At 47.4% G+C, this 24,372-nt stretch overlaps 1 long non-coding RNA gene across 2 annotated transcripts; it reads right to left on the minus strand.

Annotated features, from left to right (window-relative positions):
* Window positions 1-16,250: 16,250 nt before the first annotated feature.
* LOC121019969 (uncharacterized) lies at window positions 16,251-19,592 on the minus strand. Of its 2 annotated transcripts, XR_005785839.1 has the most exons (4): window positions 18,370-19,592; window positions 17,968-18,222; window positions 16,551-16,603; window positions 16,251-16,454 (listed from the first exon to the last, which is right to left on the minus strand). It is a non-coding gene; the product is annotated as an uncharacterized LOC121019969 (long non-coding RNA). The 2 variants fall into 2 exon arrangements; XR_005785838.1 differs by lacking the exon at window positions 16,551-16,603 and having other exon boundaries at window positions 18,370-19,585.
* Window positions 19,593-24,372: the final 4,780 nt, after the last annotated feature.

The following is a 24,372-nucleotide window of genomic DNA, read 5'->3' on the forward strand; positions in this document are numbered from 1 at the left end:
AGGGGGTGGCCTTGGGTCATTGCCAGCTGTGGTTAAGAGACATTTATTTCTAACATATCAGACATAGGAGAAGTGCGCCTGGCATTGATACTTAGAAACTTCATAGTATTAGCTGTTATTATTACTTACTTAATTTATTTATTATTTGAGAGAAAGAGCTGAGCAGGAGAGGGGCAGAGAGAGAGAAGGACAGAGGATCCAAAGTGGGCTCCGTGCTGACAGGCTGACAGCACAGAGCCCGATGTGGGTCTCGAACCCTCGAACCGCGAGATCACTACCTAAGCCAAAGTGGGACACCCAACTGATGGAGACGCCCAGGTGCCCCTATTATTATGATTATTGTTGTTGAGAGAAGATGGCCCTTTCGGAGAATTCAGAGGGCACCCCAGCCTGGACCCTCAAGGCTCAGGTGACATTTCCCGGAGGATGTGTCATCATCGCTGGGGGAACCCGGTGATGAGTCCCAGGTGGCCAGATGGAGAGTTTAAGTGGGGGAACAGCATGCGTGAAGACCTGGAAGCCACAGTTCTCGGGGCAGTCTGAGGGACAGAAGAATGTTGAGTCTGGCTACGAGTCCAAAGGCTCCTGGGGGCCTGGAAGAACATACCAGAGTGAACCACATGAATTGTTGGTATTACACTGTCTTCGAACTGTAAGAGTGGAAACTGTCTACGATTTAGCCTAATATTATGGCTAAAGTGTGCTGTGTGTCAAAAACAAAGATATAACCCAAAACAACAGTAAGCTCCTTAACAAACGGTCTGATGAGGACACTGGCTCTCACCGGGACCCCTGTTGTCACCGGGCTGACAGCAGTGGTGTGGGAGAAAGCACCTGAGCAGTGGGGGGAGGGGGGGAGGGGGGAGAAGGCGGGGAGGGGCTTGATGCATTGCTGGCTCCAGGTGCCCCCTTGGGCTCCACGCCCTTGGTGATGCCCGCTTTTATTTATTTATTTATTTTTTATTTAAAAAAAATTTTTTTTTCAACGTTTTTATTTATTTATGGGACAGACAGAGACAGAGCATGAACGGGGGAGGGGCAGAGAGAGAGGGAGACACAGAATCGGAAACAGGCTCCATCCAGGCTCTGAGCCATCAGCCCAGAGCCCGACGCGGGGCTCGAACTCACGGACCGCAAGATCGTGACCTGGCTGAAGTCGGATGCTTAACCGACTGCGCCACCCAGGCGCCCCAATGCCCGCTTTTAAAGAAGAACCCCGGTGGCTCGGTCGGTTAAGTCCAGCTCTTGATTTCGGCTCAGGTCATGATCTCATGGTTTGTGAGTTCGAGCCCCGTGTAGGGCTCTGTGCTCACGGTGCAGAGACTGCTTGGGATTCTCTCTCCCTCTCTCTCTGACCCTTCCCTGCTTGCGCTTCTTCCCCGCCCCCCCCCAATAAATAAACTTAAAAAAAGAAAAGAAAAGCCCCCAATGTGAACTTTTACAGGTTGTCTTTTGATTTTAAGATTAGCTCACTTTCGGGGGAGGGGGGCACAGCAATTGTTGATAGAATGTGGCTCCCTAACTGTGAGCTGATCTTCATCCTGGAGTTTGGTCCAGGATGGTGGGAATGAGGACTTCTAAGTCCAAGAAATTTTTTTTTTCCCAGGAGTTCCTTATTGAATGCTTTTCTCACTTTCCTTTGTGCTGCCTGCTGCCACCATCATTCTGAATTGCTCCCTTCTGGGGCACCTGGCTCGCTTGGTCCGTAGAGCATGCGATTCTTGACCTCAGGGTTGTAAGTTAGAGCCCCACGTTGGGTGAACATACTTAAGGATAAAAATCTTTAAGAAAAAACAAAAAACAAAATTGCTCCTTCCTGAAGCCCTCCAGTGGTTTCCCACCGCACCTGGAATCACATTCAAACTCCTCACCACAGTTTATAGACGGTACCTGATCTGCCCTGGCCACGGCCCTACCTCCCCACTCTGCCCCTTCCCGTGGCGCTGTAGCCACACTTAAACCCAAGCCTCTGATTGATTGATTGTTTGATTGATTGATTATTTTTTATTAAATCAATAATATTTTGTTTTATTAAATCAATAATATTTTGATTATTGTTTATTAAATCAATTCAACACCTTGAAAAAAAGGTGTTCACTTATTTTTGAGAGAGAGAGAGAGGGAGCGAGCAGGGGGAGAGGGGAAGAGAGAATCCCAAGCCCGATGCGGGCCTGAAACCCACAAACCATGAGATCACGACCTGAGCCGAAACCAAGAGTCGGACACTCAACCAACTGAGCTGCCCAGATGCCCGTGGTCCTTATTCTGTCTTATTCTTTATGGCCAACTTTTCCCTCCTCCCTTCCTCCCTTCCTCTCTTCCTCGCCTTCTTCCTTCCTTCCTCTCTTCTTTCCTTTCCCTCATCTTTCGTGCACCTTCTCCCTACTATTTTGTAAAACTGAGCCAGGTCCTGTGACGGGGACAGGAGACAGGTGGGAAAAGACACACACCCGTGGCCTCCATCTTTGAGATCTAGCTTTAAGATGCTGAGGGCAGAGAAGCCAAGGGGTAAGTGAGCGCCAATCGTTCAATCCTTCCGCAAAAGATCCCGGAGGTGAGGAAGCTGCCAAGGTTATGGCTGCTGGACGCCCCGCTCTGCGGCTGAAGGTAAGGCCAGGGTGCCGGGTGCAGCCGTTCGAGGAAGCAAAAGTATCTCTTCCTGGCCGAGAGGCCTGAGCCAGTGAGCCCAGCTGTGGACCCACACATCCAGCCCGTGTCCGTGTCCAAGAGCCGTTTCTTTCTCGTCCGAGGAGGGTGGCACTTTCCCAGGCTGTGCGTGGCTGTGGTACTTTTTTAGTAGTTGCCCTAGAATTGGCAAATATGCATTTATATACATATACATACACCTTTACACCTGACCACAGTCTACTTTCATTTTTTCAGTGTTTTATTTTTTTAAATTTTTGCTCTTTATTTTTGAAAGAGGGAGAGACAGACACCAAGTGCGAGCAGAAGACGCGGAGAGAGGGAGGGAGACACAGACTCTGAAGCAGGCTCCAGGCTCCGAGCAGTCAGCACAGAGCCTGACGCGGGGCTTGAACTCACGAACCAGGAGATCGTGACCTGAGCCGAAGTCAGATGCTTCACCCACCGAGCCACCCAGGTGCCCCAACAGTCTACTTTCAAGTAACGCTATGCCGCCTCACAGATAGTGACAGCTGACCCTTGAGCAGCACAGATTCGAACTGTGTGGGTCCACTTATATGCATTGTGAGTGTGTGTGTGTGTGTGTGTGTGTTTTATAAATACAGTACAGTACTCCAAACGCATTTTCCTTATGATTTTCTTAATAACATTTCTTTCCTCTAGCATACTTTACTGTAAGAAAGCAGTACACGATGCATATAACATACAAAACATGTGTTAATTATTTATGTTATCAGTAAGGCCTCTGGCTATCAGTAGTTAAGTTCTTGGGGAGTCAACGTCATACGTGGACGGTCGACTGCGTGGGGTGTCAGTGGTCCTAACCCTCATGCTGTTCAAGGGTCAGTTGTGGTAACAAAGCCCTCTTATTCTCTATATAGTTGCTGCCTTTTCCTTATCCATAAGCATACATATCTACACACAGGAGAATACATAATTGAATACATTGTTTCCACTGTTGTTTTGAATATACTGTTAGATCACTTAAGAAGAAGAAAAATAAAGGCTCCTGGGTGGCTTAGTCAGTTAAGCTTCCGACTCTAATTTTTTTTTTAATGTTTATTTATTTATTTTGAAAGAGAGAGAGAGAATGAGCGGGAAAGGACCAGAGTGTGGGGGGGGGGGCGGAGAGAGGGAGAGAGAAAGAGAAAGAAGGGAGAGAAAGAGAGAGAGAGAGAGAGAGAGAGAGAGAGAGAATGAGTGGTGGAGGGGCAGAAGGAGAGGGAGAGAGAAGGAATCCCAAGCCGGCTCTGTGCTGTCAGCACAGACCCTCAACGTGGGGTTCAACCCCGTGAACCATGAGCTCATGACCTGCTCGGAAGTCAAGAGTTGGACACTCCACCGACTGAGCCACCGAGCTGCCCCTCAGATCCACTCTCTTAACGACTCTCAAATATACCACACGGCAGTTAACTACGGACATCATACTGTACATTACATCCCTAGTCCTTATTTATCACACAATCAGAAGTGTGAACTTTTTGACCACTTGCATCGAAAGGCCAAGAACATCTGTCAGCATTTCTTGCGAGGCCTATCTACCAGCAACGGATCCCCTCCATTTTTGTTTGTCTCAGAAAGTCTTGATTTCTCCTTCCCCTGTTGAGGGATAACTTTACTTTTTTTTTTTTTAATTGTTTTTTTTTCAACGTTTATTTATTTTTGGGACAGAGAGAGACAGAGCACGAATGGGGGAGGGGCAGAGAGAGAGGGAGACACAGAATCGGAAACAGGCTCCAGGCTCTGAGCCATCAGCCCAGAGCCCGACGCGGGGCTCGAACTCCCGGACCGCGAGGTCGTGACCTGGCTGAAGTCGGACGCTCAACCGACTGCGCCACCCAGGCGCCCCGAGGGATAACTTTATATGGAGCAGAATTCTAGGCTGGTGGGTTTTGTCTCCCAACACTTTAATTATTCCACTCCACTGTCTTCGGCACTCGCTTGACTTCTGAGGAGTCAGACTTCATGGCTATCTTTGTTCCCCTGTAGGTGGATGGTTTTCCCTCTGACTTCTGTCAGCATTTTCTCTTTGTATTTGACTTTCTGCCACTTCAATAGGGTATGGCCGGATGTAGGTCTTGGGGGGCACTTATTTCTGCTTTGTATACCTGAGCTTTCTAGATCTGTGGCTTGGTGTCTGCCATTAACTGGGGCAGGAGGTGGGGGGAGGGGTTCAGAGTCATTATGGCCAAACACTCCCTCCGTTCCTTTCTTTCTCCTCTGGTATCCCGACTGTGTGCATGTTACACCTTTCGTAATCGTCCCGCTGTCCTGGGGTATTCCGTTCTGCTTTTTTTCAGTCTTTGTTCTCTTTGCTTTTCAGTCTCCCTACTTTCTGTCAAAATCTCCTCAAGCCCAGATGTTCTGTCCTCAGCTGCATCCAGTCTACTGGGAAGCCCAGTCCTCATTTCTGTTACAGTGTTTTCTCTCTAGCATTTCTTTCTGGTTCTTCAGAATTCCCGTCTCTCTGCGCACGTCGCCTCATCTGTTCCTACATGCTGTCTACTTTATTCATCAGAACTCTTAGCATCTTCATTAGCGTGGTTTTATATTCCCGCTCCGCTCATCCCAGCATCCCTGCCATGTCGGAGTCTGGTTCTGATGCTCAATCTGCTTCTTTCAACTGTGTTTTTTGCTTTCAAGTATGTCTTGTACTTTTTTTTTTTTTGCCGATAGCCTGACATCATGTGATAGGTAGAAGGAACTGTTATATAATTAGGCCCGCTGACAGCAGTGGTGAGGTGGGAGGGGGCGGGGAGCGTCCTAGAGTCCTGGGATCAGGTCTCAGCCTGCTGGGGAGCCCGTGCCTCAGTTCACAGAACTTCACAGCTGCCTCAGGTCGTCAGCTCCACGCAGTGGTTGGGACAGGGTGGCTAGAGGAGGCTGGAGTTGTGTATGTTCCCTCCCTACATCGGTTCTGATAAAACTCCAGCCCTGATGAACTAGTTTCCCCTGAGGACAGACTTTCTTGGGAGGAACGAAATACTCTGGGCAGTTACTGTCCCTTGTCCTTCTGGGAGGACAAGGGGACTTCTCTCTGATACTGACTGGGAGTACTTGGTCAAGTTCTCGGAGGTTAAAACCTGCCAAAGTGTCCCTTATGCCTGGAACCCCCGGAGGTGTTGACTCCCGGGTCTGTCCACACCGAGCCTCTGGCCATTCACCAGTTCAGGCCCCCCCCCCCCCCCCCCCCCCCACCCACCCTGGGTGCCGGGCCCTACAAGGGGGACTCTAGAGCAGGTGGTGATTTTCTCTAGTAGTCTGCCTGTCCCTCCAGTGTCGGAGGCCATGGTTTGCAGCAACCTCAATTCCCTTGCAGATCTAAGAGGAGCTGCTAATTTTGCACCTTTTCAGCTTTTTTACTTGGTGGTGGTGGCGACTTCTGAACGCCGTGCATGCTGGACCAGAAACGGAAAGTCTGCCTTGACAGTTTTAAGAACCAAAAAAAAAAAAAAAAAAGTGATTGACTGAAAATGTCAAGCAAAAAAAGCATTGGGGCGGGGGTGCATTCACTGGGCTCGAAGTGGAAATTGTAGACTTCTGCTGGAAGTCTCAAAGGTGCCTGAAAGAGAAAGTTTTGACTAATGTTCGGGCCACATGCGGGAAAATCGTGTTACTGAAAAGCCGGTGGGCCAGCAACAGGTGAACTGAATTCTGCATTTCTCAATACCCGGTCGTGTGTCCGGACCAGTCACTTCACCAGCCTCCTTTTTTTTAATCCAGAAACTGGGTAGTGGGCATTTGCCGGAAGTGGGGATGAGCGGTAACTCCTCTGAAGTGCGGAGCAGAAGGCATGCTCTGTAGATAATAGAGAAGAAACTGGATAAGTAGAAAATAGATAAGAAAATAGATAAGTAGATAAAAGAGAAGAAACGTGAGAGATGGTTATAGAAGTATATTTTTCTCTTTCGTTAACTGAAAAGAAACTGAAAGGATGTTCACTTAGTCCTCCAAGCACACAGGAAGCTATTCAAGGTTAACACAATGCAAACGGGGCTGAAGAAAGCAACTTAGGGCACCAGGGAAAAAAGTGATTCATTATTCAAATCTGTCCAAAGATTCTGGGCCCGTCTGGCAAAGTGTAAGAGGGTGAGCTCTTCTCCTTGGAGCTTTGTTCTCACTGGGAGTTTTCTCCCTCGGGAGAAACATTTGATAATCTAGTAATTGAGAGATAAGAGAAGTGAGACTTACTAAGAGCAGTCAATGGCTGAGGAACAAGTCTTTTTTTTTTTTTTTTTTTTTTAAAGTAATCTCTACACCCAGTGTGGGGCTTGAACTCACAACCCTGACATCAAGAGTCACATGCTCAAGAACCAGCCAGGCACCCCCTCTTTTTTGGGAGGGTAGCAAATCTTAAACAGTTTTCAGATGCACCACTAAAACAAGTCTAACTAAGCACCAGGGGATCCTTTAGTGGCTGGGAGACTATAGAAAGCACAAAGATGCCTCCTCTCCCTTTGAAAATTTCCATCTGCTGTTCCTTCCGACTTTGAGGGGAGCGATGCACTAAAATTAAGCAGTGGCTTCTCACGGTGGTTAGCAACAGGCATTTGGAGCCGATCTGCCCTGGATGGACAGCCTGGGCTGCCCTCCACTGACCCCCGTGTGACCTGGGATGAATTAACCGACATCCCCGAACCCCCATCATCTCCCCTTGTTGTTGCAAAAACGAAACACTGATACTCCCCGAAAAGAATCCAGCTCAGCACCTGCTGAAGTTCAGCGGTCATCATTTCTAGAAAAGAGCTGGTCGGGTACGTTTTCAAGGTCTAAATGCTTCTCCGGACACCGTGACGAAGAAAGACTGTTGAGATTAAAGAGACAATTCGGGCCAAGCTGAAAAGGCTGAGAAAATGAAGGAATCGGGATGACCGAGACTCATCTTGCCACCCTCCCGTGCTTTTTGCTCTCCTCGAATCGCTTCTGCATCGGGCCTGGAAGCGGACAGAGATGGAAAGGGACTGGGGAAGAGCCACACAGGAGGGGGAAAGTGTTCCACTTCCAAGAAGGAGCCAGTGGTGTTATACACAAGCGTGCGAGGGGAGACCTGCTGAGTCAACGTCTATGGAGCTCTTATGACACTAGCAGGCACCAACCGAGCCCTGTCCCACACTGTGTCGCTGTCACTAATTCTGTCATCACCCCCACCCCCACGCTCCCAAGGGGTGCAGAACTGCCTTCGAAGGGGTCAAACTGGCTCTCGGGGGAAAGAGGCGCAAAAAAAATCTCGCTCTTGTTATAAAGCACACGTGGATGTTACGGACATGTACACAGATATACAGTATAGCCATGAAATGAACATCTCAAGGGGGGGGGACACTTAGAAAAAAAAGCTACAAAGTTTCCTTAGGGGAGGTGCAAGTGAAAAACATGTTGAGGAACCCGGCTAGCACTGGTAAACGGGGGTAGGTGGAACCCGGGAGAGGGGTAGGTATCTAATACAAGACGGTGAACATGGAAGGACTCAGAAGATCGGAGGTAGCAGGAGTCGAGACTTTGTGTGTGAGGTAGGCCTGTTAAATAACGCGGAGATTTCCCCTGAAGAAGGAATCTCACCCTGTTTGCTTCTTCCGCTTCCCAGTTTGGGAGGCTGTATTGCATGGGGGGGGGGGGGGGGTAGAGTACAGACCTGATGGGAATTTTGGCTCTGCCGTTCATCTGCCGTGTGGCCTTGGGCAAGCTACTGACCTCGCTGAGCCGCACCTGTCACCTGGGGTGAGTCTGTGTGAGTCCTTGAGGATTAGCAGGGGTTTGGTGACTGTGGGCTCATTTTCATGCCATCCTCCTGGTTGGATAGCAGGGCAGTGGTTGGAATTTTTAGCAAGGGAAATCGATTCCTTTGAGAGGAACTTCTGTGCACTGACATCTCCTTTTTTTTTTTTTTAATTTTTTTTTATTAAAAAAAAATTTTTTTTTCTACATTTATTTATTTTTGAGAGAGACAGAGACAGAATGTGAGTGGGTTAGGGGCAGAGAGAGAGGGAGACACAGAATCCAAAGCAGGCTCCAGGCTCCGAGCTGTCAGCACAGAGCCCGACGTGGGGCTCGAACCCACGAACCGTGAGATCATGACCTGAGCCGAAGTCAGACGCTTAAACGACTGAGCTGCCCAGGCGCCCCCGACATTTCCTTCTTATGTTAGTCCTCGTCTCTTCTCTCTATCCTCCTCTTCCAAAGCTCGGGCTCTTAATTTTCTTTTAAAATTTCTGATAATACACATACTAAGGATGCCTTCTGTGACCCGTGCTGCACACATTGTTATATTTAGTCCTGACCACAACGCTGTGAAGGCTTGTCCCTGATACTCACCAGCTTTTAAAAGTTTTAGCCTTTCTAACAGGTGTGTGGGGGTATCTTGTAGAAATTGAAGATGTGGGACATCTTCTCATTTGCTCATTTGTTGTGAGTATCTATTCTTGATTTGTGTCTGTTCAAATCTTCCCCCATTTAAAACTATTGGGTGGTCCGGGGGTGCCTGGCTGGCTCAGTGCTGGAGCATGTAACTGTTGATCTTGGGGCGGTGAGTTTGAGCCCCATGTTGGGTGTAGACTTGACTTAAGAAAATATTGGATGGTCTGTTTTCTTACTACTGGATTTTGGAAGTTTTAATGTTTATTTTCCAGAGAGAGACAGAGCGCGAGTGGGGAAGGGGAGAGAGAGAGGGAGACGCAGAATCCGAAGCAGGCTCCAGGCTCCGAGCTGTCAGCTCAGAGTCCGACGTGGGCCTCGAACTCACAAACCCTGAGGCGTGAAGTCGGACGCTTAACCGAGTGAGCCACCCAAGTACTCCACAGCTAGTGTTTTTTAAATGCCACGAGCCGATCAGAATGCATCTGTGGGCACTTTCATCCCTCGGGTCCCCATTTGGGTGGGATTTTTAGACTAGAAGGACGCTCGGGGGCTGGGGAACCTTGAAAGCGTGCCTCTCGGGTCTCCCGTGGCAGGGACTGTAATTGACCGAGGGCCCCGGATGCCATGCTCTGAGATCCCTGTTTGTGCCACACCCACATTTCCCTCAGGTTGTTCCTTACCTATGACCGCGCGGGACGGGGACACTCAAGCAGGCTCGTTTCCAGGTGACACGGGGCTTTGGCACAGCTTCCTGAGGATGGCACACAGTCTCAGACTTTTCCCACCTACCTTCTCCCTTCCTTTTCTCCTCTGCAGGGTTTAGACCATCATGTGGTCTGCCTTTTCTCCCAGCCCCCTGGGGCTTCCTCCCCGTATTTCCCTCCTATGAGTCCCCCTCCGCCCCCCCCCGCCCCGGGAAGTGTCTTGTACGTCTTTTCCCAACGTGGTATCTGTTAGTCTGCTCATCAAAAGAAGCGATCCAATACAGAGGAGCGCGTGTTCAGGAGTCCACCCCCTCGCCCGCCATGCCTGGCAGGTGATGTAAATGAGTAAAGGGGTTCAGGTGAGGACTGAGGTGAACTGAAACCCATACCCTGTTTCATGAGGACAGCTTCTGTCTAGTTCTGACTGTGGCCAAGTTGGAATGTGAGCCCAGGGCGGAACATCATTAGATTTTTTTTTTTTCTCTTAAGGTTTACTTATTTTTGAGACAGAGAGAGAGACAGAGCATGAACGGGGGAGGGTCAGAGAGAGAGGGAGATGCAGAATCCGAAGCAGGTTCCAGGTTCCCAGCTGTCAGCACCGAGACCGACGCGGGGCTCGAACTCACGGACCGCGAGATCATGACCTGAACCGAAGTCAGCCGCTTAACGGACGGAGCCCCCCAGGAGCCCCAGGATGTCATTAGATATTTAACGAACAAAACTGCAGAAAAGTTGCAGTCCCTAAGTCCACGCTCTGGTTTGGCAGAAGAAGAAATCAAGGTAAGAGAAGGGCCTTTCCTAACAGCACCTGTGTATTGGGTGGCAGAAGACGGCCAGAATCCAGACAGGCCACACCCTCATCCGGCTCATTCCTTTCTTCCTCTCTATTCATCATTGACTGACACAGTGGGTCTGTATTAGTTTATTAGTTATCTGTTACTGTGTAACAAATTATCCACACGCACAAAGATACAGCAACTCGTAACAGGACACTCAGTTTCTTTGGGTCCGAATCTGCTCAGCTGGGCCTCTTGCAAGTCTGCATTCAAGGTGTGAGTCCAGGCCGGGGTCTCATCTGAAGGCTCAGCTGGTGCGTCCAAGCTCATGTGGCTCTTGGTACGATTTGGTTCCTCAAGGGTTCTTGCATTGAGAATTTCAGGTCTTTCCTTGCTGTTGGCCAAAGGCCAAGGGCATTTCCTTACCCGTAGGCTTTCCAACATGGCAACTTGCTTCATCGGAGTAAGCGAGCTGAGAAGGCAGTAGAGAGAGCCTGCTGGCAAGATGGAGGTCACAGTCCTTTGCGACCCAACTATGGAAGTGACGTCCTGTCATCTTTGAGTATTCTATGTGTTAGGAAGTCAGGAGGCCAGCCCTCACTTGAGGGCAGGGCATTACCCCCCCAGGAACACAGGTACCAGGAAGCGGGGACCACTGGGAGCCACGTGAGAGCACTGCCTGCCACTTTTTCCGGCGTCTTTCTGGGAAAATGGGAAATCCCCACTTGTGTTTCTCTTTCTCCTCTAAACCAGGAACCTGCTTTTGAGGGGAGAGGTCGGGGATCCATCTTAAAACAGAACAAGTACTGGTGTACCCGGAGAAAAAGACTGAGAAGGGACAACCAGGTCGATGAGGACAAGAGAGAATGAAGTGGCAGGGGTAGGGTGAGGGGGGCAAGAGGAGGCTGCAAGCCAGGGCAGCAAGACCCTCCTGTTCCTCCCCCCACCCCCCACTGCCCTGACTGTTCTCTCTTTGCGTTTGTAGTATTGCCACGGGTAAGGAAGACCGGCAGATTGCTTTTGCCAAAATTCGGGACATTGCTTTCGCAGGGATTATTCGCTCTCTGGATGACTCCGTTTCTTCTTCCAGCACGAAGAATGTACACAATTGTTGCGGAGACATACCGAGCTCAACACAAAGAAGCGCTCTCTTCCCCGTAGATGAAGCGTGGAACGGTAACCAAGATGCTAACCGTTAATATTTTTTGAGGACTGGCTGCACCACCTGCCTGGAGTCCAGTGGCTCTGCCCCCCTGAGTCCTCAGAACCACTGCGAGGCCGGTGTCAGTATGACATTAATTTTACAGCAGAAGAAAAAGGCTCCGAGAGACGGAGAGATTCACCTAACGTCACAGCCAGGTGGGGCAGGAGCAGGAACCGACCTGTGTTTATTCCACTCTGATCCTCCACCAGAACATTTGCCAAACCTTAGTCTTTGCTTTTTTTTTAAATGTTTTTATTCATTTTTGAGAGAGCACGAGCAGGGGAGGGGCAGAGAGAGAGAGAGAGAGAGACAGAATCGGAAGCAGGCTCCAGGCTCCGAGCCATCAGCACAGAGCCCCATGCGGGGCTCGAACTCACGACCGTGAGATCATGACCTGAGCCGAAGTCGGATGCTCACCCGACTCAGCCACCCAGGCGCCTCCCGAATTTTATTCCTTCCTGTATAGACTGTCATAGTTGCTGCCATATCCAGGATCACTTATCCTACCATCACATGTGGATACAGTTTGCTACTCCCTCTCTAGTCCAGCTCTGGACTGGCAGACCAGAGTTCAGTCCTAAGCCTAAGCGCGAGCTGAATCACCCTGCCCAAGCTACTGAACCTCTCTGAGCTGTGAAATGGGGTGTATGGGCTCAGCTTGCTGGGTGACAGAGGGACTAGGTGAGACCGCGGAACCAAATCATGAGGCCCACGGTAAGTGCCCCGTAAATATAAGGCTGCAGGGACCCTCAAGGAATGGGGTCTATCTGTTTCAACTCCTCTCAAAGATGTATTCAAGGTTAACAGGTTTCCAACAACATCATCAACATTAAGGAATTCCTTAGTCCTTTTCACCACCTCCCCCAAATTTGCAATTAAGTCTTTGTTAAAATTGGAATGTAGATGTAATGTCCCGTGGTTTGAGGCCATATCAAATAGCTTGTTACACTGTTTGGATACAATCAGGGAAACCAGACAAATACGTTTTCTATCCTGTTTTTTGTTTTGCTTTGTTTTCTTCTTCTTACTTGTGGAAACATGAGGACAACATAGCATCATGATTAAGATACAGATCTGGGGGTCCAGAAGATGCGGTTTTGATTTCTGATTTGCTCCATTCATTGGCTTTGTGACCTTGGCTCTCTCCTCCGACTTCATTAAGTCGGTCGGGAACGCTCTTAGCCGTAAGTAGCAACTGCCAACGATAACCCAACAGAGACCTCAACGAACAGGTTATTTTTTTTCTCTCCCTTAAAAGGCAGGCAGTTACTATTCTGTTTCGATGGCGTAAGAATGTCAGAGCTCAGCTGCTCCCTCGGCCCTTCCTGACATTCGCAGGATGGATAACTCGCAGCCCTCTCCAGACAGCGCGTCCTTCCGAAGACAGCGGATCTGCTCAGCGATCTCCTGCCTGTGCGTCGCTGGTCTGAATTGTGTCACGTTGCCAAGTTGCAAGGGAGCCTGGGGAGGGCTGCAGGGTGGGTGTGGGTGAGAGGAAGGGGGCTATCTTGAGGATTCGATGAGATAATGCATATTATCTGGGACAGGGAAACTTGACTTCAGGGTTCTGCGGTGAGTAGGCATCAGACACAGGACAAAAACTTTCTTCTTCTTCCAGACTGGAAGCTCCATGACGGGGGGCGCTGTTATGTCTTTCCCGCTTATTATTCTAGCTTGATGCCTGGAACATAGATAAACATATGGTACTGCTCAGTAAATATCTGATAAGCGAATGAACAGTTAATGATAATTTGCTACATTTCTTTGGCTTCCTGTTCTTCATCACTTTCTCAAAAACACATTTATTCCACGCCTATTAAACAAACGTCAGAAGGTGAGAGTCCTAAAGCCAAGACTTGTGTCAGCGTATTCTTTATTGCTCGCTGGGTAACGGGTTGCCCCCCAACTGTGGCAACTTCACATCACAAGCATCTCTCATCGCACGCGGTTTCTGGGGTCAGGAATCCCCGAGAGCAGTTTGAACGGATGGCTCTCGCCCACGGCCTCTCACGAGCGGTCAAGACGTTGGCCGAAGCTGCCACCATCCCGAAGGCTCGACTGGGTAAAGTTGGAGGATCTCTTTCGAAGATCGCACCCTCGCATGGCGGTTGGCTGGAAGGCTCCGCTCCTTTCCATGTGCTGCTGGAGTGTTCTGATGACATGGCCACCGGCTTCCAGAAGGAAGGAGCGCGGGGGAAATGGCAGTATTTCCCGACCGGTCTTCAGTGTCACCCAGAGTCACCACTGGCACAATATGCCACTCGCCAGAAACAAGTTATCAGGTCCAGCCTACATTCCAAGGGAAAGCAAATGCCTTGTGCCTTTTGGAGCAGGAGCGCGTCAATGAATCTGCGGACACATCGTCTGTTCTGTTCTAGCATCGAGCTGTGCTTGGCTTGTACGGTAGGTGTTTAATCAGGGCTGCTTCCAGCTTTGCCAACCTTGAAGTTTGGAAGCTTTCCTTGATAAAAAGAATACAGGGGAACCTGGGTGGCTCAGTCGGTTGGGCATCCGACTTCGGCTCAGGTCACGATCTCGCGGTCCATGAGTTCGAGCCCCGCGTCGGGCCCTGTGCTGACAGCTCGGAGCCTGGAGCCTGTTTCAGATTCTGTGTCTCCCTCTCTCTCTGACCTTCCCCCATTCATGCTCTGTCTCTGTCTCAAAAATGAATAAACGTTTAAAAAAAATAAAAATAAAGAATACAAAATTAGTTATAAAAGTTAACACTTACGGGGCGCCTATGTGGCTCAGTTGGTTAAGCATCCCAGTTTGGCTCTCATGGTTCATGAATTCGAGCCCTGCGTCCGGCTCTCTTATGTCAGCATGGAGCCTGCTTGGGCATCTCCCTCTCTCTCTCTCTCAATAAATAAACTTAAAAAAATAATAAAAGTTACTCTTTAATTTGAATGAAAGAAGAAAATACTACTACAGATTGCAATTTTTTTTAGGTGAAAAAATATTTTTATTATTGTCAATGTGGAAAGTTTCTTTTGGCTTCACTATGCATCACTGGTTAGGTGATGTAAATTTTTAGGATGATTATTGTCAAATATGGGGAAACGTTTGTCAATTTTCTTTCACATAGGACCTCTCGAAGACTTCAGGGCAGTTCAAGTTTTCTTGGGCAGTGATGAATCCTAAATACTCCTCAATGATGATACCCACTACCCAGTTTGTAAAGTTTAGAAACATGCATTTTATGTTACTTCTGTCAGTGTGGCATTTTAGCAAGAACGTGATCTTCTTGGTTTTTTTTTTTTTCTGGGTGATGGTATCATTTACTCCTCTATGTTAATTAGATGATTGTAACGGTCAATTTTTTGTGTCAACTTGACTGGATCCTGGGGTACCCAGATATTTGGTTAAACTTTATTTCTGGGTATGTCGGGGAGGCTCTTTCCAGATGAAATTAGCATCTGAATCCTGAGACCCAGTAAAGCACTTTGCCCTCCCCAGTGTGGCTGGGCATCGTCTATTCTTCTAATCCGTGGAAGGCCTGCATGGAACAAAAAGGCAGAGGAAGGCAGAATTTGGCTCTTCCTGTCTGATGGCATGACTGGGACATCAATCTTTTCCTGCCCCCAGTGCTTCTGGGGCTCAGGCCTTTGAGCTCAGGCTCAATGACCCCAGCTCTCCTAGATGCCCAGCCTGCAAACGGCAAATTGTGAGACAATCTAACTCTCTCCCTACACATATATATTCTGTTTCTGTTTTTGCTGGAGAATCCTAACACAGTGATTAAAAAAAACCACAACAGCTTGGGGCACTTGGATGGCTCCGTTGGTTAAGCATCTGACTTTGGCTCAGGTCATACCTCGGTTCAAGGGTTCGAGCCCCACGTCAGGCTCAGTGCTGAAACTCGGAGCCTGGAGCCTGCTTCGGATACTGTGTCTGCCTCTCTCTCTCTGCCCATCTCCCACTTGTGTGTGCTGTCTCTGTCCCTCTGTCTCTCTCTCTCTCTAAAATAACTAAATAAACCTAACAAAAGACCCCAACAGCTTGTCATTACTTTTAGTCAAAATTATCTCTTGTCCTTACCGGTATGACCTATATTCTATTTTGACAGAGAACTCACCAGAGTTCCAAGGTCGAGATGCATCAAATATCATAATATTTCCATAGTATTCCAAAATTATTCCAACCCGATATGTTGGAAATGCACTAAATATGAAAATCTTATGTGTCTTCACGTCCATGCTTACTATTTGTAGAACTGTCCCAATAAGATTCCAATTTCGATGCCCGCATATACAGTTTTAGTGGAATGGAGCACACACATTTGTTTATGGTGTGTGGTTTTTTGCACTATAATGTCATAGTTGAATCATTGCGACAGACACCCCAAGGCCTAAAACGCCTAAAATATTTACTATTAGGTGCTTTACAAAAAAAAGGTGTTGACTAGCCCCTGTCCTATGGCAAATGAGTAAGAGACATCCCCTTTCAGCTTCACTGAAGCAGTGGGCACCTTTCAGTCCCTCAGACGCACCAAACTGGGTGCTGCCTCAGGACAACCTCCCTGCTGTTGTTTGTCCCCAGAACATTCTTCTCTCTCCCAGCCATTTTTTCGTGTGTGATCATTTTCATCTCTCAGACAACTTCACCTAACTAGAGAAGCCTTCTCTGGTCTCCTGTCTAAAACAGGTCCTCTCTGTTGTTCTTAACCAGACTTCCCCATTTGGTGTGTGTGTGTGTTTTGTTGTTGTTTTTGTTTGTTTCCATCCCGGTCCTGCCGTGGTTTGTAAAGATTGGTTTGTCCTCTTATTAAGTCCCCTGTGAACAAACACCAGATATGTCTTACCATGGGGGGTAGGTGGGTGGGCTCTGAAATCAGAAAGCCTGTGTTTGAACCCCAGCTCTGTCACTTACAAGTCATGGAGCTTGGATAAGTCGTTATCCTCTTGGTCCCTCACTTTTCTTATCTGTCAGTTGGAGATGATCAACAGTGACTACAACATTAAATTTTGAGGGTCAAAGAAGCTGATGTAGGCAAAGCGCTAGGAACCGTGCTTGGCCTAGGGTAAGCCCTTGACTCAACACTGTAACTACAAGGTGTCGTACAAAAGAACCCACGAGCGTCTCTTTAATGAGCGAACCATTTTTCTGGATAAAGTCTTTGTGGATGAAGGCTTTATCTAGTGCTGGATAAATAAATGAGTACCTTAGACCTCTTTTATTCTTTAACCATATGCCGCTTCATTGAAGCCTTATGGCCATCAAATTTCATTTAGTGCCTGAAAGGCTATAATTGACTTTGATTTACATAACAAAGTCAAAGCAGGAAGACAAGTTTTTGAAGGATCTTTTAAAATTACATATGCTTCCCCCGCCCCCGCCCCCTGCAATTTAGTAACTGTACTGGTCTGGCCGTGGCCGGATTAACACCTAGAAGTACTACGGGGCCTCCATCAGTCAACTATCGCCATAATGATGCCATGTAACAAATCATCCCCCAGCTCATTGGCTTAAAACAGGAATTATTTAATCTCACACAAACATCTGCAAGTTGGTAGGTGTTCAGATGATTGAGACTGCTCCAGGCTGGGCTCGCAGTAGTGGGGCACATGCAGTCTGCTCCGGGGGTGTGCATCCTCCTTGGATACACGGGCATATACTACCCCTCGGGGCGATGTTGGAAATGCGAATGCATTGCAACGAGCTGCGATGCAAACACACAAGGCCTGCCGGACTCACACTCGCTAACGGCCTATTAGCCAACAAAGTCACGCGGCCGAGTCCAACGTCCGTGGTGCAGGGAAGTGTATGCCACCCAAAGCAGGAGTCGGGGAGGCTCATTTTCTGAATAATAATCCCCACTGTCTCAGGACCTGTACCCAAATGGAAGTTAAAATAAATCGAACGCGCATAAAAAATAAAGTTGCGCTTTTCAGAGAGGTAAAAGCATGTGTGTGCTGAAATTAAAAATGACTTTTCTGAATTGTCTGGTTGTCTCCAATGGCGGGCAAGGCGGGGTCGTGATGGGGTCCCTGCTTTCTATTTGTAGAACTGTCCCAACGAAATTCCAATTTCAATGCCCGCATGCATGGTTTTATTGGAATGCAGCTACACACATTTGTTTATGGTGTATGTTTTTTTGCACTATAACGTCATAGTTGAGTAATTGCGACAGAGACCCCAAGGCCTGTAACGCCTAACATATTTACTAAATATTTTACTAAACAAATAAAATAAAATAAATATTTTACTAAATATTGACCAAAATATTTACAAAAAAAGGTGTTGACTAACCCCTGTCCTATGGCAAATGAGTAAGAGACATACTTACCCTTTCAGCTTCACTGAAGCAGTGGGCACCTTTCAGTCCCTCAGACGCACCAAACTGGGTGTTGCCTCAGGACAACCTCCCTGCTGTTCTTTGTGCCCAGAACATTCTGCTCTCTCTCAGCCATGCTTTCTGGACTTGTAAGTGAGGGTCTCGTCTGCACACTGGGCAATCCAGCATTGATGACAAGTCCTCCTCGTATCCTAGCACCTGGCACACAGTAGGGATTTGATAGAATTTGTTGAAGGCAGTTGAATTCTGTAAATAAATAGCGGTCGCCTCAACACAGGGTAGGTCTGTTGGCTTTATATAGAGATTCAGGTACATTGTAAGTCTTACATGTTTCTACATCAAAGCTTCAAGAATGGTGACGGTGCTCACAGCGTCTAACGATGACCCACATACCTTGGAGGTGTCCAAGCAGGATGCTGCCTCTGATTTTCTGTTTGTCTCTCTGCTTTCTGTTTGTCTCTCCGTCTCCCCTGCGATGCAAATGAAATGATGTTCTCATCTGATGTTGCCCAAGGGAAAATGCATGCCCAGAAAATAATCAGCAGAGAGGAGAATGTAGACAAGTAAATAAGCAGTTGAAAGAATAAAAGATAAAACGCGAATTAAAGCTTCAGAACCTCACATTTCCTTTCATCCGCTGTTTATTCAATAATTACACAGTCAATTACAACTTGCATAAATGATTTCATATACCTAGTAGTCTATAAATATCTACAGTGTATATGTGTTTATAGATAAAGAGGGAGGAGACGATCATGGTTGGGCAAACATGTTCTGACATAAGAGTAACTTTGCAAATACTATTAAGTTCAGATTCTGCCAATGCCAGTGTTTCCTGACCCAGGAGAATTCACAGGGTGTGATGAATTTCAATCATCACAACTTCCTTTAGTGGAGAGCCTTACGGGAGCCACAGGTTGGGTTACGTGAGATATGTCTCTCTCCCTCTTTCTGCGTATATATTTTTTCTAGCCTATATGAGAGCACTGCCATGGTAAAACGAATTCCCATTGACTGCCCACCCCTGTACACAGAGGGTCGCAGGAGGACCATCAGATGTCATATTGATACCCATGGGGCTGTCGTATCTTCTTTATTCCCCAGAACGTGCCATCTGGGAAGCCACTTCAGGGCCACTTGGCAAATATTTGCTATGTATCTCTATTCTGTGTCCCCTCAGTTATTTAGTGCAAAGCTTCTTTTATTAGCTAACTAGAACAGGGGTGGTAGGCATGTCTAAATTATGAACTGCCTCTGGTTTGAAAATGCTCCCCTCTCGGAACCATCAGTGAAAGCCAGAGATGAAATCGTACATACAAGCTGGTGATAAAGCTTCAAATAGCCTCCGCTAAGAGAAGGGATTAATTATGTGTGATTTTTCAAGTAGTATCTGTAGATTCAACAGATAAGGTGTCTCCTTTCTGTCTGATGCCTGCCGTGGACTGGCACCTTTATTGAATCATGACTGTTAGCTTTCCTTGGCCCTGAATTAGGGCACCAGAAGCCTCATTCAGATTTAGCCATTGTCCATGCAAAGCTCATTATTGCTCTCCTGGTTGAAATCTAAATCTAAAGGGAAGAACAACAATTAGAAAGCTGTGTGACGTTAAGGGACCAATTGGGTTGGAAAGGCTCAAAACACACACACACACACACACACACACACACACACACAACCCAGCCTTAAAAAAAACTTCTAGGAAATTTCTGCTTTTTTGAAAAAATGGGTTTAGGAGGATCTTTGCTTAAAACAACAACAACAACAACAACAACAAAAATCAAACCCATGAGGGTTTCTGCCTTGCCAGTTAAGAGCAATCTTTCAAAGGCATCCAAAAAGAAAAAACCGGCTCTGCTTTCTGAATTGCTGGTTGGAGAACAAAAGAAGCAAGGGAAAGTTTGACTTGACTTCCTCTGCAATTTGTTTGTAGCATCCGAGCAGAAAGAATCTCAAGGCTGGCCACTTCCTGAATGAAGACACCGAGAACGCCTGCGTGTCGAATTCACTGAAAAGTGCAGCGGTCGGCAGAAACCCGGGGCCCGGACTGGAGGAGCCCAGAGGGCAAAGTGAGAGCATTTCTCAATTCAGCTACATCCTGATGAGGTAACTGCGAAGTCCTGACTCAGTGTCACTAAACCCTCCCCACCCCCGTCCTGAGATGAGGGGGGGCCGGTGGAGGCTGGTGGCTGCTGGGTGGGTTTCCCCAAGACGAGGTGCCCATCTATCCGTCTCAAAGGCCGCAATGGAACAGCACTGAGATGACAAATATTGACTTGAAAATAATGCCCAAGTCAGACATAACTGAAGCGGTGATGTTCTGTTTACTTCTCTCAGCAATAGCTGGCTGAAACAGTCGAACCAGTTAGACAACTTTTTTTATTTATTTTTTTGGTCAGGTATGTACTGACTCACTGGCAGGCAACTTCAGAGATTTCAGGACAGAGGTTCTCTCTCTCTCTCTCTAGGTTCTGCTGGGCAGAATGCCTGTGATCCCCTTGCAAAAGAGACTCCAGGCTGGCTGAGCTCATTTGATTATGGCTGTTAGTTTCCTGCCACTTGCCTTTGTAGGCTGGAGCGAGGCCCAAGGATTCAGGCAGAAAACGTCAGACGGGGCTCCTCGTGAAATCTCCCCTGTGTGGTTCTCCAGCTTGCCCCTGCAGAACTTTATATTCGGGGGAGGTCTGCCCGAGCTGGCCTGCTCCCGAGAAATGTGAAGTCAGCGGGTAAAAGGCTAAGAAAGAGAAAAATACGGTCAGGCGGTGTGGGCTTTCGGCTCAGTACCCTCACTGGAGACAGACTTTGTCGGCCTTTGGAGCCATGGAGGGGATTGCAAAACACAGAGAGAACCCGGCGATGGCTCAGACACAGAAGGGAGAGGACGGGTTGAACAGATAGAGCCGGTTTCCTTTCCTCCGAGAGGTGGATCTGTCTCACGCGAGAAGGGCAGTTCCTGGGGAATTGCGGTGGCGATAAAATGCCCTGCGTTAAGGCTGGAGGCCCCAGTGCAGAATGATAGATCCTGCACTGATTTCAAACCTCACCGTTTCTTACGGGGGAGTTTTCCTTCCAGTGTGGAGGGCAGGTCTCAAATCAACTCTCCTGTCTAATTCCTGCTTCCTGCCAAGCTGCCCTTGTTGGTGTTTTCCAGAAAAAAACCCGGGTCATCATTACAGAGTTTCCAAAACCCCCGTGTTCAATTAGCCTGCTTTTGAATCCCTTCTGACGGTTGGTTAAATATGGGTCCAAAGCGCTTTTTGTAAGTGGAACTGATCTCGGGGTGAGAAACCTTAATCTTCTGAGTCTTAAGAAACTGCAAAATAATGTTTTAATGGCACCATTACTAGAAGGCTCGAAGACTGTGTTCTTCCAGTCTGTTCTGCTTAATTCTATTTTGTACACATATGAACATTTCAAAGTACAAAGGGCTATTATATTAAAAGGACACTTGGATATTCTTTATGAAGTTTCCCTTGTACTTTTATAGAATGTTTACAAGGTTAATAAGTATGCTTTTTCATCACTGAGCATTATAAACGGCTCCAGTATTGCTCCCACGTTTATTTGAGAGTCATTGAAAGTGCCTGAATGGGGCTTGATGTCCTTTGTTTCCCTTTGATTTGGAAACAAAAGACCCGAGAAAAAAGTTTACTTTGCTGCTGAATGCCATATGCAGATCAACTGTGTTGGCCCTTGAATGAAACCAAGGATCTGAAGACAGAGCAGAAAAGGCTCCGGTAGTTACGGCACATGTTTGAATGTGCCTCCAGTTTTGTCCCCTCGTGCTTGTCCCCTAACGTGGGGTTCAGCCGCACGCCCAGGTCTCTGGGGATGGATAATCGAGAGTAATCAGCATCAACTAAGACAAAAGTTGCTGCGTGTTTCTTGGGTGGGAAATACCGCGTGGGCATCATAAGGCAACAGTGTCCTCCACTCACGGTCTCCCTTCTTCATCTTTCCCAGTTTCTCGAGACCCGAGGCTCTTAGCTTCGGCACCGTTGATGAAACTGGGGGCAGCATTGTTCTTCGCGTGTCGGGGGTGGGGAGTGGGGGGCCGTCCTGGGCAGTGCACCCCCAGCCTCCACCTGCTACATGCCAGGAGCACAGTGTGACGAGCCAAAAAGCATCTCCCAGCGCTGCCAAGCCTCTCCTGGTCTGGATCACCTCTGGTTGACAGCCAGTGTTCTAGAACAACCCACCCACAGAAGCCCTGTTTGGAGAAAGAGGAGAAGGTGAACCTCACACTCAGACGGTCGTAGTGACAGTGACTGATGACAGAGCTGGCACTGAAAACCCTCTCGAGAAAAGGAAAGAGAACATGACATCAGAGGACGCAGAGAAAACTTAATCGCCAGCCCCTCATCCGACAGGTGAGTCCCGCAGCGGGAAGAGCATTCCAAGGTGCTCAGTCAGAAGAGGCTTGTCGCCAGCAGCACCAACGGCATTATTATGTTTTGTTATTTTCTTTAAGTAGCACATGGTTTCACTCGCCTGTCCCAGCCCCCCTCCTACTTAGAGTCGGTTGAAAACAACACGTCTCAGAATCCTTGTCGAAATAGTCTGGGAGTGATAGTTGCTAAGTCAATTTCAGTGCCTAAAAACGACATGTACCGCAGTAATAAAACACACACGGGTTTCATGAGATGCTGTTAGGACAATAGAAAGAAAATGTATTATGGCAACTGTGGATGAATATGGCCATACGAAGTTTAAAAATATATATTGAAATATAAAGATATGTTAAAAAAAAAGATCCGCGGTAAAACCTGGGAACGCGAGTAACGTGTTCTGCGAGCGTTCCGCAAGGCGAGCAAACATGTCTAATAAATTTTCGCTTGATAACCAAGTGATGTCTTGCGATACGAGTCGTGCGTGATGCGGGCCGTCACACGATCACAACCGAGCCAATAGTTTTTGAAATTCGCTTTGGTGTACAGGTGCTTTGGATTACAAGCATGTTTTCAGAACGAATTAAGCTCGCAAACCAAGGTTTTACTGTATTTCTGTTTCCCTGGTATGTATAGTTCACAGCGACTATTTTTATTTAAGATCTCAAGAAGAGAGGCAATGCCCTGAATAGCATATCCCCATACACACAAAGATAATAAAGCTATCAGTGTTTCAGTTTTCCTTTCTAGAACATAAGTCTAGATTCTGAAATGTTTGGAGCACTACGACAGGAGGACAGAACAGCATACCCAGTGTGTATGCTCACCGCTAGACTTCACCGGTCTCCGGCACTCCCATATCAGGGCCTTTACCGGTCTCTCGCGCAGAGAACATTCTTCCACGGCTCATGCCTCTTTCTCCTCATCTGGGTCCTTGTTGATGTGCCATCTCCTCAGACATGCCTCCTGGCCCTTCTCTATGGTGAATGCAACCACAAAATCTATTCTATATAATAACCAAAAAGCACCACCCAATCCCTTGGTCCCGCACCACCCAGCCCTGCTTTCCTTTTTCGTCACAATACTTCTATTATTATATAGTTCTATAAAATATATATTGTATATTTGATTGGCTTGATTTATATATAATGTATATTGGATTTGCTTGATCAGAAACAGATAGGGGCGCCTGGGTGGCTCAGTCGGTTAAGCGGCCGACTTCGGCTCAGGTCATGATCTCGCGGTCCGTGAGTTCGAGCCCCGTGTCGGGCTCTGTGCTGACCGCTCGGAGCCTGGAGCCTGTTTCGGATTCTGTGTCTCCCTCTCTCTGACCCTCCCCCGTTCATGCTCTGTCTCTCTCTGTCTCAAAAATAAATAAACGTTAAAAAACAATTAAAAAAATAAAAATAAAAAAAGAAACAGATATATTGTCTGTTTCCTACAACAGGAGATTGGGCTATTGTTTTACCTGCCAGTGCCCAGAACAACACCGGTACCCAGTAGGCACTCAATAAATATCTGTTGAATCAAAAGGTTATTGTCTGGGCGAGCTCTGTGGGCATGAGTGGGCTTGGGAACACCTTGGTGTGGGTTGATGAATTTCTGCACTCTCGTAAATGACCTTTGTCTTTTCAAGTATAACGATTTTATATGCACTCTTTAATTGGTTTGGCATGACAAGTTAAATACTTTAAGCAGTTAATCATTTATTCATTTTAAATAACAAGTTTTGGTTTTGAATGGAGAAAACTAACGAAGAAAATCGACGTGGACTCTCAGTCTGCTGCTTAGAGAAGGTCCACTGGTAGGTAAACAAGCAAATAAATAATAAAAAATACATGCTTGTGGCTAGAGACTTCACACTGTGTAAGACATGTATAGAATAAAAAGTAGACCTTCCCCCATGTACTTTTCTGGATCCTACAAAGAAACAATTGTAACCAACTTCTCATGGATTGTTCCAGAAAATTTTTCTATGCTGGTAGGGATAAATTTACTAGCAAAATATAC

Source organism: Herpailurus yagouaroundi, unplaced genomic scaffold (genome assembly GCF_014898765.1).
Source record: "Herpailurus yagouaroundi ecotype Mexico unplaced genomic scaffold, PumYag 246, whole genome shotgun sequence".
Classification (NCBI taxonomy): Eukaryota; Metazoa; Chordata; class Mammalia; order Carnivora; family Felidae; genus Herpailurus; species Herpailurus yagouaroundi.